Source organism: Sus scrofa, chromosome 10 (assembly GCF_054392235.1).
Source record: "Sus scrofa isolate SSC_HxYL_T2T_F1_AM1 chromosome 10, Sscrofa_HxYL_maternal_Yorkshire_Landrace_v2.0, whole genome shotgun sequence".
NCBI classification, from domain to species: Eukaryota; Metazoa; Chordata; class Mammalia; order Artiodactyla; family Suidae; genus Sus; species Sus scrofa.
The window spans coordinates 15,979,036-15,993,250 of record NC_139392.1 but is presented as its reverse complement, the minus strand read 5'-3'; the positions used below and the strand labels follow the sequence as shown (position 1 = coordinate 15,993,250).

At 49.8% G+C, this 14,215-nt stretch overlaps 1 protein-coding gene across 2 annotated transcripts in view; it reads left to right on the top strand.

The window, feature by feature from the left end:
* The first annotated feature begins 1,379 nt into the window (after window positions 1-1,379).
* The window catches only part of LBR (lamin B receptor), a 42,557-nt gene continuing 29,721 nt past the window's right edge, over window positions 1,380-14,215 (top strand). The window contains exons 1-2 of one of the 2 annotated variants that reach the window (XM_084979218.1): window positions 1,380-1,441; window positions 12,877-13,076. The gene's annotated coding sequence lies outside the window, so the exon portion shown is untranslated. Of the gene's footprint in view, window positions 1,442-12,483; window positions 13,077-14,215 lie in introns of both variants that reach the window. The other variant, XM_084979219.1, reaches the window with a different exon arrangement.

Genomic DNA, 14,215 nt, shown 5'->3' with positions numbered 1-14,215 from the left:
ACTCTGCAGGTCCACAGGACCCTCCCCAGAAGAGGATCTGCCTTCCATTGGCGGGAGGGGCAGGGCTGGTGCAGGGGTGGCCCCTGTAGCCCTGCCTGCTGTCCCTGGAAACTCCAACTGGCAAAAGGACCTCCAGTCAGGAGGTCAGGAGTGCAGAGTCCCCCTGCCTTAGGATCTGATTAGCAAATAAAAATACAGGATGCTCAGCTCAATTTCAGTTTCAGGGTCACAACAATTTTTTAGTACAGGTCGTTCCCAAACATTGCATGGGACATACCTATACTATAAAAAGACTTTTTTATCTGTTAGAACAGGGGGTCGGGAAAGACTTTTCTAAGGGACCCTCAGGCAGAGACCTGAATAAATCCAGGGGGATGGGTGCGGATATGGAGGCCTGGTGAAGCCAGAGGAATTGCACAAGGGCCAGCAACGCATGTCTCAGATTTGAGTGTGAACTGGTGAAAATGCAGCTAATTAGTGGGTGTGGGCACTTTTAAAATAAGCCCTCTTCAAGTCTGTCCTCCCTCCTTCTCATTGCATTTTATGCACTCAATCTGGGGGGTTCAAATCACGGGGTGGGAAGACCCTCAGGGATCACCTGGTGCAAACCCTCCTGATCCTGGCAGGAAGGTTCCCGGGGTCTTTAAAGACCTCGTCCACAGGGATGAAGAGGAGCGCGAGGCACTTCCTGCCCGGGCTTTGGTTCCTGCGTGTTTCTGGAAGGAGCCTTCGAAGAAGGTATCTGGTTTTGGAGAAGCTCTTTCCAAGCCACCCCAACGATCGTTGCTTTTCACTGGGACCACTCACCCGGACGTGGGGCTTGGCCATGTCAGGCCCGGGGCAGGAGGTCGTCTCATCTCCACCTTGTAGCTCTCAGTTTCCTGAACCTTGGGATGTGCTTGTGAGTCTAACTTGGTAGACTTAACTTGCAGGTCCCCTGCTAAAGTTCACGTTTTCTCCTTCTTGTTTGAAACGCATGCTTCAAACGCAAACGCATGTTTTAAAAGAACAATGTCCTTTCCTTGGAGCAGGTGCCCCAGAAAGCTCCTTATCTTTCTCTTCTCCAAGGGGGCCAGTCAATCGCAAGCCTCTGATCCTTCCCTGGGAGGCTGGCTCTCCAGCCCTTAGCGCCTTTCCGCCCGCACCTTCATCCTGGAGCCACTTCCGCGAAGGGGGCGAGGCTTCCTCAGCCCCGCCCCCGCCCCGCCTTCGCCTCCTGCCCCCCCGGGGGGCGGGGCGAGTCGCTTCTCCACAGCCCCGCCCCGCCCCGGCCACACCCATCCTCTGCTGAAGGACGCGCGCATCCTCGAGTAGAGAGGGGCCGGGAGCGTGGGGGAGGGAAGAGTGCGGGGAGCGGGTGGGGGGAGGGGAGCTGGGACAGGAAATGAGCTCAAACGCCCAAGCCACAGAAAGGGCGGCTCCCCGGAGGCAAACGCAGCAGGTGAGTGCAAGCTCTTGAAGCGGAGCACGGGTCCCCGCTCCTGTCCTATAGCGTCAGGACGTGGGGAACTTGAACTTAACACTGGCTCAGAAAGGCCTCCCGCGTAGTTGATGCTTATACACCCGGGGCAGCTACAAACACAATCTGTCTTTGCTGCACCAACGGGGCCAGCAGCATCCCCTGAACTTGCCAAGGCTGAGGGGAGCGAGAAGCACCCCCAGGACCCTGGATGGGTTCCGCTCTCAGCGGCTGCAGTGGCTCCAGCCCGTCACCTCCTTCCTGGGTCTCTGTTTCCTCTGGCAGTTGTGGGGAGGCTGAGATGAGGACATGTGCGAGTGTTGTGCAAACTGTGACACGCACAGTCCCTAAGAACAACCCATCCACCTTCCTCCTGCCTGCCCTCCCTGGTCACTTGTCGAGTCATTGGGAGGGGGCTGGCCGAGGGTAGAAGACACCTCGGGGGTGTTCGTGGTGTCCATCCAGTTCACCGTGACCCCCTTGTCTCTCGGGGGGCAGCACAAGAGCCCCGGAGAGAAGGTGGCTCAGCCTGCGCTGGCCGTGTGACCTGGCAAGTGACCCAACCTCTCTGTGCCTCAATCAGGCATCCGCAAAATAGGAGTGATAATAATAATACCTACCTCATGGGGTTGTCATGAGGATTAAACAACACAGGCAGAGATTTCAATTCTGTAAGTGCGGGCACGCAATAAGCGCTCAACAGAAGTCAGCTCTGATGATGCCTGCCACCCGGGGGTGGGGGGGAATGAAGCAGAGGCCACTGAAGGGGCATGGCTTAATCCTGTTGGTGTCCTGGTGCCGGACACCGAGCTGTACCTTCCCCTCCAGTTTCCTTCTGCTTCCTCATCCTCTTTGCAAAGAATTGCCTTTGGGAGTAAAAGTTAGGATGTCTATTACGCTTGTATCACAACAAGCATCATTTTCCTAAACTAATCTGACTTCGAGCCTGTACCTTCTTGAGGGGGACGTTTGATTTCTGGAGACCCCTCCTCACCCCGTACATTCATGGGGAGTCCTGAAGCTTTCAGTGGGACAGGAACACAGGAAGGAGGATTTTTCTCGGGCCTGAGCAGCCCCTGAATTATCAAGAATCAGGCTGCCTTCTGTCTTCATCTCTCCTTTTCTCTTGGAGACCCTGGCTGGGGATCATGAAGCCTGTCTGTCTTTCTGGGTGGAGGAAGGGAACATCGGTCCCATTTCATTCCTCACGTGCAGACAGTTTATTTTACAGCCATCTGACACACTTGCAGCCCAAGATGTGTGAACAAGGTAGAAATAAGAGCGTGGCTCACACCCAATTCTACCAGGATTAAGTCTTTTTTTGTTTGGTTGTCTTTTTAGGGCCACACATTTGGCATATGGAATCAGAGCTGTAGCTGCTGGCCTATGCCACAACCACAGTAACGCAGGATCCTTAACCTCCTGAGCGAGGCCTGGGATCGAACCATGTCCTCATGGATGCTAGTCAGGTTTGTTTCTAATGAGCCACAATGGGGACTTCCTTCCTTCCTTTTTTTTTTTTTTTTTTTTTTTTGCTTTTTAGGGCCACGCCCATGGCATATGGAAGTTCCTAGGCTAGGTGTTGAACTGGAGCTGCAGCTGCAGGCCTACACCACAGCCACAGCAACTCCGGATCTGAGCTGCATCTTTGACCTACTCCACAGCTCATGGCAACACCAGATCCTTAACCCACTGAGCGGGGCCCACATCCTCATGGCTATTAGTCAGGTTCTTAACCTGTTGGGCCACGACTGGAACTCTGGATTGAGCTTTTTCTAAATCTCTGGCAGGGCCAGGACAGAAGGTAGGGGCTGGGAAGGAAAAGAAGCCAAGACCTGGAGTTCCCTAGTGGCTCAGTGGGTTAGGGATCCAGCGTTGTCACTGCTGTGTTTCTGATTACTGCTGTGGTGGGGGTTCGACCCCTGGCCCGGGAACTTCCACAAAAAAAGAAGCCAAGCCCTGACTGCCAACCTGTGATCTGGGCCGCAGAGGGGCCAGACCCTGAGGGAGCAGGATGCAGTGCCCTCCACCTGTTTATCATCCTGTGGGATTATAGCCAAATGCTGAGCCTGAGTGCGGGAGAATGAGAGGCTTTTGAGAACAGAGAGCTGTGAGAAATGAGTCGAATTTACACCACGAGAATAAGCTTCTGGGAGAATTGCAAGACTCTTAACCAGGCCAGCTTCACAGAAACCTCTCTGCTGTGTGCTTGGTTCAAGGCATAAACCTTCGCTGTGCTTCAGTTAGATGAAAAGTCCAGAGACACGTACAGAGGTGTGTCTAAGACGGCTGAATGTTTTCCTGGAACCCTGCAGGTTTCCAAAGTTCTCCTGATCCCAAAGAGATGCTTTTGGTCAATAGAACCTTGACTAAAATCCATCACGATTCCAGAACCAAGTCTAATTCTGCCAGGAAAATAAAATGAAATCAGACCATCTGGTGATGCTGTGAAAACTGGCCGTTCTGGGAAGAAGCCCCATTATAGTGGCGACTGTTTGGAATCCTTGGATGGGAAGGGACAGAAGGACAGACTGACCAGCATGACTGTCGGCCCCTTCACCGTTGCTCAATTCTGGACTAGACCCTACTGTGGGGCCAGAGGTCAAGGCCAGCCCGGAGGGCAGCTTTGGAGGGAGGGGAGGGGAGCTGCCTCACAACTCCTGGGAGACTGGGTTCCAGGAGGACAGGGATTAGGGTCCCACTGGAGCCGACTCAGCGGGGTAGTATGGAAATGTCGCCCTTCCTGGTGACAGGGCAGGAGGGAGAGGAGAGAGGGCAGAGGGGAATACCAAGGACAACAGGAGCCTTTCCAAGTTCAGTTCTGGCCCCCTCCCTTTATGGGGCTGTTTTCTGGGGTGCCCTCCTCCCACTTGCTGGGTCTGACTTGGAGGGACCCCTCTGGGCCCCATTGTCCCTCCCCCCGGGGTGTGGCCAGGCTCTGGCCCAGGTGTGCACACTGCAGCGTGCCGGAGGCGTTGTGCTGAACAAGTGATCATCGGCACAGTCTGCCAGCCACCCCTGAAGTCCTCTTGTCCCTCGTCCTGAAGTGGGTGTAACCTTTACTGCGGGCTCACGGCGCCAGGCCTTGGGTGAACTGTCCGTGCAGAGTCCCAGGGGTGCCAAGTGTGTCATTTTCTTTCTGGCAACCACATTTTGCATCATTAGAAGTGTCTTTGAAATGCAGTGTTTTAATTACACGGGCAAATGCTGCCCCAGGGAAGGGGCCTTTTCCCAGACACTTCAGGAACTCCTTGGCAAGCTGCCCTTCCTAGGGCAGCACTGCTCGACAGTGCCTGTGCCTGTGACCCACCCAGGTGTGCTGTCCAAGCAGGAGCCTGGGCCCAAAGAGGGGCCTCTAGGGAAGAGAAAGAAACCCTGATGCAGAGAGCCCCCTGCTCCCCAGCTCCCCAACACCCAGAGGCCCCCACTCCCACACTACCCCCAGGTCCCTTGGGTTATAACCCAAAGATTGGGAACCCAAAGGGTTTCTGCAGGCACAGCCCCTCCTCCCATATCAAAATATTCCCTCTGCTCCGTGCAAAACTGCACCGTCTTCCTGGAGCTTCAGGGCTGGTGTGTGTTTATATCTGCCAGCTGAGCCGGCAATGGCTTTCCCATGTGTCTCAGGCCTGGCCCCCTACACAGCTTTTCTCTTTGTTCTCAGAAACCAAACAGAGCCAGGCATGCCAAAGCCAGGAGGGAGTTTCCGGGAAACATCTGGGCTGGCTGGGCAGAGGTGGGCCATGTCCCTGGCTCCCTGGAGGCCTCTGTGTGGCCCTCAGAGGCCAGCCAGCCCCCAGCCCCTGAGACCTCCACCTCCTGGGTTTTCCTGGGCTAACGCCCTGTCCTGGGAGCCGGGTATTTATATTAAAATCCAAAATTATATTTGAAATGGTAATTAAGATCAAAGTGACTCTGCTATGCACCCTGGGGACACCACAGTCTGGACAGGTGACACAGCCTCTGTCTCCTTCAAGGGCACCAGCTTGTGGAGGGCTTCTCACAGGGACCATCAGCATCACAGTTTACCTTTGGGGTGCACTTGGAAATTAAAGGTGTCTAATCTTTAAGAATGATAAAAAACTTGGGAAGAACTCTCTTGACAGATGACACTCAGACGTTTCCTCAGATAAGCGTGGTAGAGCCACTCCCAGTCTTGCTTTTCCAATCTTATTTACCTACTGAGCCAGGTGTGGCAGATGGCCGAGAGCTGCTGGGAGGCAGGTTTCTCTCCCTTTTGATGCTCCCCAAAACTGTGGGAGCCAGTGAGGTTCACCCTGCCTGTATCCTTGGGATGCCTTTGATGTGCCTGTCAGGGAGTATGTCTTCTTGTGGCTCCATCAGGATGTCCTGTTTTATTAAATTGCATATTCCCTTTTTTTTTTTTTTGTGGCTGTTTAGGGCTACACCCACAGCATATGGAAGTTCCCCAGGCTAGGGGCTGAATTGGAGCTACAGCTGCCAGCTACACAAGATCCTTAACCCACTGAGTGAGGCCAGGGATCAAACCCGATTCCTCCTGGATACTAGTTGGCTTCGTAACCTGCTGAGGCACAACAGCAACTTCCTATCCTTAACTGGCATATCCTCACTGAAACTCTGTGGTCTCTTCTCAAGGAATTTTCCAGTAAAAAAAAGTTTTCCTGGCCAGCTTGTAAGCAGTACTAGCATTTGGGTCAGCACTAATCCATGTGGCAGTTCACCACCTGTGAGACCACCTGGAAGATTTTCAAGATCAGGCAGATTCACAGGCTTAAACAGGCAGGTTGGCTTGATCCAATGAAATGCCCTGAGACCCCATTGGTGGGAGGGACAGGGCACCCATGTCTCCTCCACCTCCCATCACCACACATGCACTTGTTACTCAAGTCAAACCACAGGGAGGGCTGTTCATTTTTAAAGAATATCAAACTTTAAAAAAAAAATCAAATTGCATTCTTATAAACACCCTTCTGACCATCCCATTCTGATGACAGAGCTACATTTTGGGGACTTGTTCCAAAGGGTTATGGTTTTATCCGCTTCCAAGACCTGGGAGCTTCTCGGGAGGACAAAGGCTGGCTCCCCTCCTAAGACTCCCACAGTAAAGGCTCCACTTCATTGCCAACTTTGACAAATCAGCCTCCTCTAAGATAATCTTCCGGGTTTTCATGTTGCAACACACACTAAACCGCAGAGGTTATGACTTCTCTGTGTTTCTTCTTTTGTGAACCACCAGGCAGGGTGGCAAGCCCTGCCCACTTCCTGTTCACGTGTTGGATCGCAACGACCTTTTACTCCAGGAAGTGAAGTCCAAAGCAAACCCTGAACAATAGCCAGGCCTCTCCCTGAGGTGGACGGTCCAGCCTGGTTACCGATTCAGAATCGCCTTATCTTCAGAACAAGCTGCAATCACTTATGTAACAAATCCCAGCCACTCTTTCCAAACTCCAGACCTTAAGAGTGAAATATGGATTAATTCTACACTTAAGCATAAAGATATTGATCTTCTATCTCTTCCATTTTTTTTTTTTCCCTCCTTGGTGTAGCCAAGATTCCCAGGGAAGCTGAAAGAGAAAAAGCTTCTGAGAGAAGCAGATGCAGAGTTTGGAGGCTGAGTTTTTGTGAGGTCATGTAGCCCTGTAGAGGGATGTTTTATTTGTTTTTACAAAGAGCTCAGCCTAAAAAGACAGTTGAGCCAAACAGGAGGCAACCAGTTGGGTGTGTTCAGCACACTGCACAGCCCTGGTTGCCAGCCCAGGGGACTATACTGAGACCACAGGACAAGTCCTAGCTCTTCTGCTGCCTACGGTTTGAGAGCCAACACCCACAACAAGCCGCCACCCTCACTGGGTGTATAATTACTGGTTCTGAGAGGCGGAGTAGACACTTCCCAACAGAGATGTCTTGTGTCCAGTTCCACTCTTTGGGAACCAGCTGGGACTTCAGCCGCTCTTAGCTGGCCTCTCTTAGCCCCTAAAGACGCCGTGGGCTCTGAGTTAGATGCCCTTGGTCTCTCTTTCCAGCTCTGCCACTTACTTTCTGGGTCAACCTGGCAAGTCCATCAGCTGTTTTTCTGGTGTCTTCAGTTGCAAAATGGATATAATATTCCCACCTCCCAGGACTGTTGGGAGAGTTAATAGAGCGGATTGCACATAAGATGCTGCCACGTAGTAGAGTTTTGTTCGTTTGCTTATTTGTTTGTTTGTTTAAAGAGCTGCACCTGTGGCATGTGGCATGCCGCATTCAGTCCTGGGCCAGGGATTGAATCTGAGCTGCGTCTGTGACCTATGCTGCAGCTGCGGCAATGCTGGATCCTTTGAACTCACTGCGCAGGGTTGGGGATTGAGCTTGTATCTCTGTGGCGACCCAAGCCACTGAAGTTAGATTCTTAACCCACTGTGCCCCAGCGGGAACTCCCTCATAGTGGAGTTGCAATAACTGTTAGGTAGACCATGCATCTTTGTTTTCCCCGGTGTTGCTGGTCTGCTGCCTTACTGTGCGCAGGACAGAGGGTGGGTGCAAGCCCTGGCCTGACTCTTAACATTTCCTTATATTGCTCTCCCCTCCAGTGTATCTTTTATGCCATACAATCCCCACTCCCAGAGCTGAGCACTTCTGTGGGGTGACCCTGCACTCAGCCAGCCATTTGTCACCTCCCTCCCCAGGGGAGGGCACAGCACGCTGCAGGGGCAGTGCCATGGGCAGTGACTTGGCAGACCCTGAGGGTCACCAGGCTCTCTGAGTCAGTATCCATGTCGTCATAGCAACCGTGTCACTCTGCCAAGGAGGTACCTTTCTTTCCTTGTTCTTAGTTTTTCTCATCCCTTTTTGTTTCCCTGTGTGTGTGTATGTGTGATTTTTTTTTTTTTGTCACACCCATGGCATGTGGAAATTCCTGGCCAGGGAGCGAACCCATATGCAGTTGTAATCTGTACCACAGCTGTGGCAATGCCAGATCCTTAACCCACTGTGCCATGTGGGAACCTCCATACATTTTTTAATTAAAAAAGTTTTTTTTGACTGTGCCTGCCATATGCAGAAGTTCCCCAGGCAAAGAATAAACTTGAGCCACAGCAGTAACTATACCAGGTCCTTCACCCATTGAGCCACCAGGGAACTCTCCTATGTGTGTGTGTTTTAAAAATCCATCCAGGGGAGTTCCCCTCTGGCTCACTGGTTAATTAATCTGACTAGGAACCATGAGGTTGCAGGTTCGATCCCTGGCCTTGCTCAGTGGGTTAAGGATCCGGCATTGCCGTGAGCTGTGGTGTGGGTTGCAGATGTGGCTCGGATCCCCCGTTGCTGTGGCTCTGGTTTAGGCCAGCAGCTACAGCTCCAATTCGACCCCTAGCCTGGGAACCTCCATATGCCGTGGGAGCGGCCCAAGAAATCGCAAAAAGACAAAAAAATAAATTAATTAAAATTTAAAAATAAAATAAAATAAAAATCCATCCAGAGAGTTCCCATCATGGTATAGCAAAAACGAATCTGACTAGGATCCATGAGGAAGCAGGTTCGATCCCTGGCCTCGCTCAGTGTGTTAAGGATCTGGTGTTGCCGTGAGCTATGGTGTTTGTTTGCAGATGTGGCTCAGATCTGGTGTGGCTATGGCTGTGGTGTAGGCTGACAGCTACAGCTTTGATTTGACCCCTAGCCTGGGAAACTCCATGTGCCACAGGTGTGGCCCTAAAAAGCAAAAAAAATAAAGAAAAAATAAAAATCCATCTAACAAATCTTTACAGGCCTATACCGTGGCAAGGACACAAAGACCATTGAGATGAAGAAACAGTGCCTGTCCTCAGTTTGGAATGAGTGACCAACACCCACATCACGCCAACTGATGTGTGGTGACAGCAGTTATGGGGGGACATGCAGCCTGAAGTCTCGGGTAGCCAAGACGTGTCCTGGTGCTGGCCGCACTGGGCAGGGCCTCCCTGCAGTGCTCCTGAAAACAGAGCCTCCAAGCCCCGTCCTGCTAGAGTGATTCTCATAGGAATCAAGCCTTTTTTTTTTTTTTTTTTTTTTTTGTTCTTCCTATTTAGAAACTTGAAACAGAGAACAAAGGGGGTCAGATACTGTCTCATTCTCTCTGAACTCCTGAGGTGCGTAACAAACAGCAAACTTTTCAGCCCCTTTGCTTTCGGTTTCATCTGTTCACCGTGATAAGGTTCCAGCCGGGCTCTGATCAGTGTCCCATCTGCCCGTGCCAGGAGCCACATAGACGATCCAGATGGCTGCCTAGGAAGGAAGCTGGCAGTTCATCAACTTTAGCTTTTTTTTTTTTTTTTTAGGGCTGCACCTGCATCATACGGAGGCTCCCAGGCTAGGGGTCGAATCAGAGAGATAGCCACTGGCCTACACCAGAGCCACAGCAACATGGGATCTGAGCCGTGTCTGTGACCCACACCACAGCTCACGACAACGCCAGATGCTTCACCCACTGAGCAAGGCCAGGGATCAAACACGTGTCCTTACGGATACTAGTCGGGCTCTCCACTCGCTGAGCCATGGCAGGATCTTCTCTAGCTACTTTTGAAACATCCTCTGCCCCATCACCTCGGTTTGTGGATTATGCATTGCTCTCTCTTCTCGGAAGAAATAGCAGCAGAATCATCCTCTGCAGGAGCTGGCTGGGGCAGAGCCAGCAGAGGGAGCTCAGGGACATCATTAATTATTAATTAAGTGTGTTTAGAATGTCTAATGTTTGGCACGTCGGCAAAAGGAGCAAACACTTAAAAATGATCCATGGGAATTCCTGTCCTAGCTCAGCGCTAATGAACCTGTCTAGGATCCATGAGGACACGTTCGATCTCCTGCCTCACTCAGTGGGTTCAGGATCCAGCGTTGCTGTGGCTGTGGTGTAGGCCGGCAGCTGCAGCTCCAATTCGACCCTTACTAGTCTATTCGATCCCTAGCCTGGGAACTTCAGTTATAAAACCCTCCTGAGCCCATGGCCACACAGAGCAAGTTCATGTCAACGTGAGCATCAGTGGCAGTGCGGTTTTCAGGTGTCCCAAGATGGAGTGCCAGGTCCCACGCCCCGCTCCCTGACTGGGGCAAGTGCTTTCTTCCTGGAGACTCAGATCAGTCCTCTGTGGACACCAACCTGGCGGGAAGCTCTCAAAGGCCCTAGTGCGAACACAGTGAGTTTTCCTTGCAAAATGTACTTAAAGGCAGAAGCTCTGGTGTGTGTGGGGTGGGCCAAGAGTGGTGCTCAAGGAATTTCAGAATTTCTTCAAAGTCCCTGGCAGTTTAGAATCACATTATTATGCAGCATTACAAATATTTGGGGAGAGGGATTTCAAAAAAATTTTTTATTATAGTTGGTTTACAGTGTTCTGTCAATTTCTTCTGTACAGCACAGTGACCCAGTCATGCATACACACACACACACACACACACACACACACACACATTCTTTTTCTCGAGTTATCCTCCATCATGCTCCATCACAAGTGATTAGATATAGAATTCCCTGTGCTGCACAGCAGTTGCTGTACACAGAAAGAACCCGTGAGAAATCAGGTTCAATCCCAGGCCTCGCTCAGTGGGTTAAGGATCTGGCATTGCTGCAAGCTGTGGCGTACGTCGCAGTTGTGGCTTGGATCTGGATAAAGATGCTTCTTGGATCCAGTGTTGCTGTGGCTGTGGTGTAGGCCAGCAGCTGCAGCTCTGATTCAATCCCTAGCCTGGGAACTTCCATATGCCGCAGGTTTGGCCCTGAAAAGAAAAAAAGGGGGGCAATAATAACTCATGGAGTTGATTTGAGCTATAAATAAGGCATAGATGTGCTCTCCCCATGGCAGGGTCTCATTAGACATGAGTCCCCTCTAATGTCGTCCCTTTCTCCACCACCTGGATGCTAATGGCGGGTGCCCCCCACTTCTCCTAAAGGGCTTGGAGCAATTTTAGTGCTAGGGTCAGAGCCGTCACTCACGAGAAGCATAAGTGCTAAACTTTAGTGCTGATGGACTGGGGCTTAGCTTTGGCTGAAAGTGAAGCGACATGCCAATTACATGTTACATAAACCAGTAACTCTGTTCCACACTGGAGCCCCTGTCTGCCCCAGACAGACTCTGGGTGGGAGGCGGGTGGAAGGCTGTCCCCAGGGACTCACAATTTAGCAACTGTGCCAACACAAGCCATGCATCTGCGTTGTGTCTAAACTCCGCATGAAATATACATTTTTTTTTTTTTTTAAGAAATCTTCTGGATTAAGCGAGATGAGGGTGCAGAGATCAAGGCCAAGGCAGAGGTGGAGTTCTCTTGTGACCCAGCAGGTTAAGGATCTGGTGTTGTCACTGCAGCAGACAGGTTGCTTCTGTAGCCCGGGTTCAATTCCTGGTCTGAGAACTGAGATTCCACATCAAGCTGCTGCACAGCGTGGTCAAAAATAAAAACGATTAATCAGCACATGTTAAAAACAAAATGTTTGGATAATAATTACTTTCTGAACAAAGGAACTTTAAGTTTTAAGATTAAACCTGGTGTGTGGTTTGGATTTTTTACTTAGAATAATATAGATGAACAGATTGAAGGCACAACAGTCTATTCATTTATTTATTTATTTGTTTTTTTTAGAGCCGCACCCATAGCATAGGGAGGCTCCTAGGCTAGGGGTCTAATAGGAGCTACAGCTGCTGGCCTACACCACAGCCTCAGCAACACAGGATCCGAGTCGTGTCTGCAGCCTACACCACAGCTCACAGCAATGCCAGATCCTTAACCCATTGAGCAAGGCAAGGGCTCGAACCCACAATCTCATGGTTCTTAGTTGGATTCGTTGCTGCTGCGCCATGACGGGAACTCCTATTTATTTATTTATTTGGTGGCCATGCCCAGAGCCAGAATTGAACCCATACCACGGCAGTGACAACGCTGGATCCTTAACCTGATGAGCCAGCAGGAAACTCCCACAACAGTCTTATGTTTAAATAGGTATAGCAGGATTCAAAGGATTTAGATCTTTAGATGAAAAACAACAAATGCATTAAAAATTTGTTGACACATGTTATTGAAAGTACCATTTAATCTTTTTACAGGTGTTTAAAAATGGTGACCATGGACTTGTAATAAAGTGAAGCTATGCTAAGAGTTGCCTCGACACTTTCTGACATGTCTAATTGCATTTCATCCTCATAATTACCTGTGGAATAGGCACACTTATTTATTTATTTATTCTTTTTAGGGCCATACTCACGGCATATGGAAGTTCCCAGGCTAGGGGTCGCATCAGAGCTGCAGCCACCAGCCTACACCACAGCCACAGCAACGCAGGCTCCGAGCCGCATCTTCGACCTACACCCCAGCTCACAGAAACGCCGGATCCTTAACCCACTGATGGAACCTGCATCTTTACCGATACTATGTTGGATTCCTCGCCCTCTGAGCCACAATGGGAACTCCTAGGCACACTTATTATCCCCATTTTACAGATGAGGAAATCCAGACTTCAAGAACCTGCTGGAAAAGGACACTGATAGTGTTAGAACCGGAATTCACACTGTCTCACAGGGGTATGCGCGGCATGCCTGGCCCAGCGCTGTTGTCCTGAGATTCAAATGAAATAGATCAATGAAGATGCGTGAAGTGCTTAGAGCAGCAGGTGGCAGAAGTAAGAACTTCTTAAATAAAGGTTAGTTATTATGATTATTACGCCAGCTCTCGCCTCTTCTTTTCTTTGTCACCAAGTCCTTACCTCTTTCAAATTCTTCCACTGATGCTAAGGATAGCAGTGTCCTGGATGTACCTTTTTAAAATCCACCCCCGCCGCCCCCGGCCTCTGAGAGCTGAGTATAAGAAAAAAAGAGGGGGATGAGTAAGTGTTGTAAATACACATAAATGTAAGTGTTTCGAATAACAATAAAAAAATGGTCTGGCAACTGACCTCAGTATTCCATCAGGCTAACCGTGAACTCCATCTCTGTGCAAATACAAGCCATTCAGATCAAACAACTTGGGCCGAAATGTGTTTTTATCAGACGGCTCCCGAGTACTTCTACCTCGTGAATGAAGGTTTTTGGTACCTCCCAGTGCGTATGTTTGTTCATTATAAACAGTACCAAATGAGTCCTTCTGGACTTCTTCCTGCTGTGTGACATCTTAGCTAGACCTATATCCTAAAAGAGATGTTTGGGAAGCAGAGCCAAAAACAGCCACAACGGAATGCCTTACGCAGCAGTTCCTGTATTTCATATGCAAGGTTTCCTGGCTCCACCTGTGCCTTGCGGGAGCTTTGAGTAGCGGTGCTGATGGGCTCTGCTTCCCCCCACTCATTTTCCTTGTAAACTGGGAAGAGGGCCGTGTCACTCTTGGCCACCTTAACAACACCGATGCCCCAGGTACAGCTCTTCAAGGGCTTTTACTTTATATATCCTGAAAATCTCCAACTTGCCAATTAGGGTTGACAAGCATCTCTCTAAGCACCAAACCAGGAAATTCTCTACTCCCCAATTTACATGTTTTTAGTGGTCTCTAAAACAGAAAAGAAGAGGAAAAAAACCTAACAGTTCCTTTACTGAGAAAGTGGCCTAGATATTTATCTGGTTTTTCAAAATATGCTCCAATCTGCTAACTAGAAATAAACAATAGTTATTGTTTAGTTTCTCTGATGTCAAAACCAGTTCTGTTTTAAAAATGTCTTTAGTGGATTATTTATAAGAATATTAACTAAGCTGATTCTAGTAATTTATTATCTTTTAACTTTGTTTTGTTATGAGACTATATAAACCTGACTATTAAAATGAAGGTTTTCTTTTTTTTAAACAAATCTTT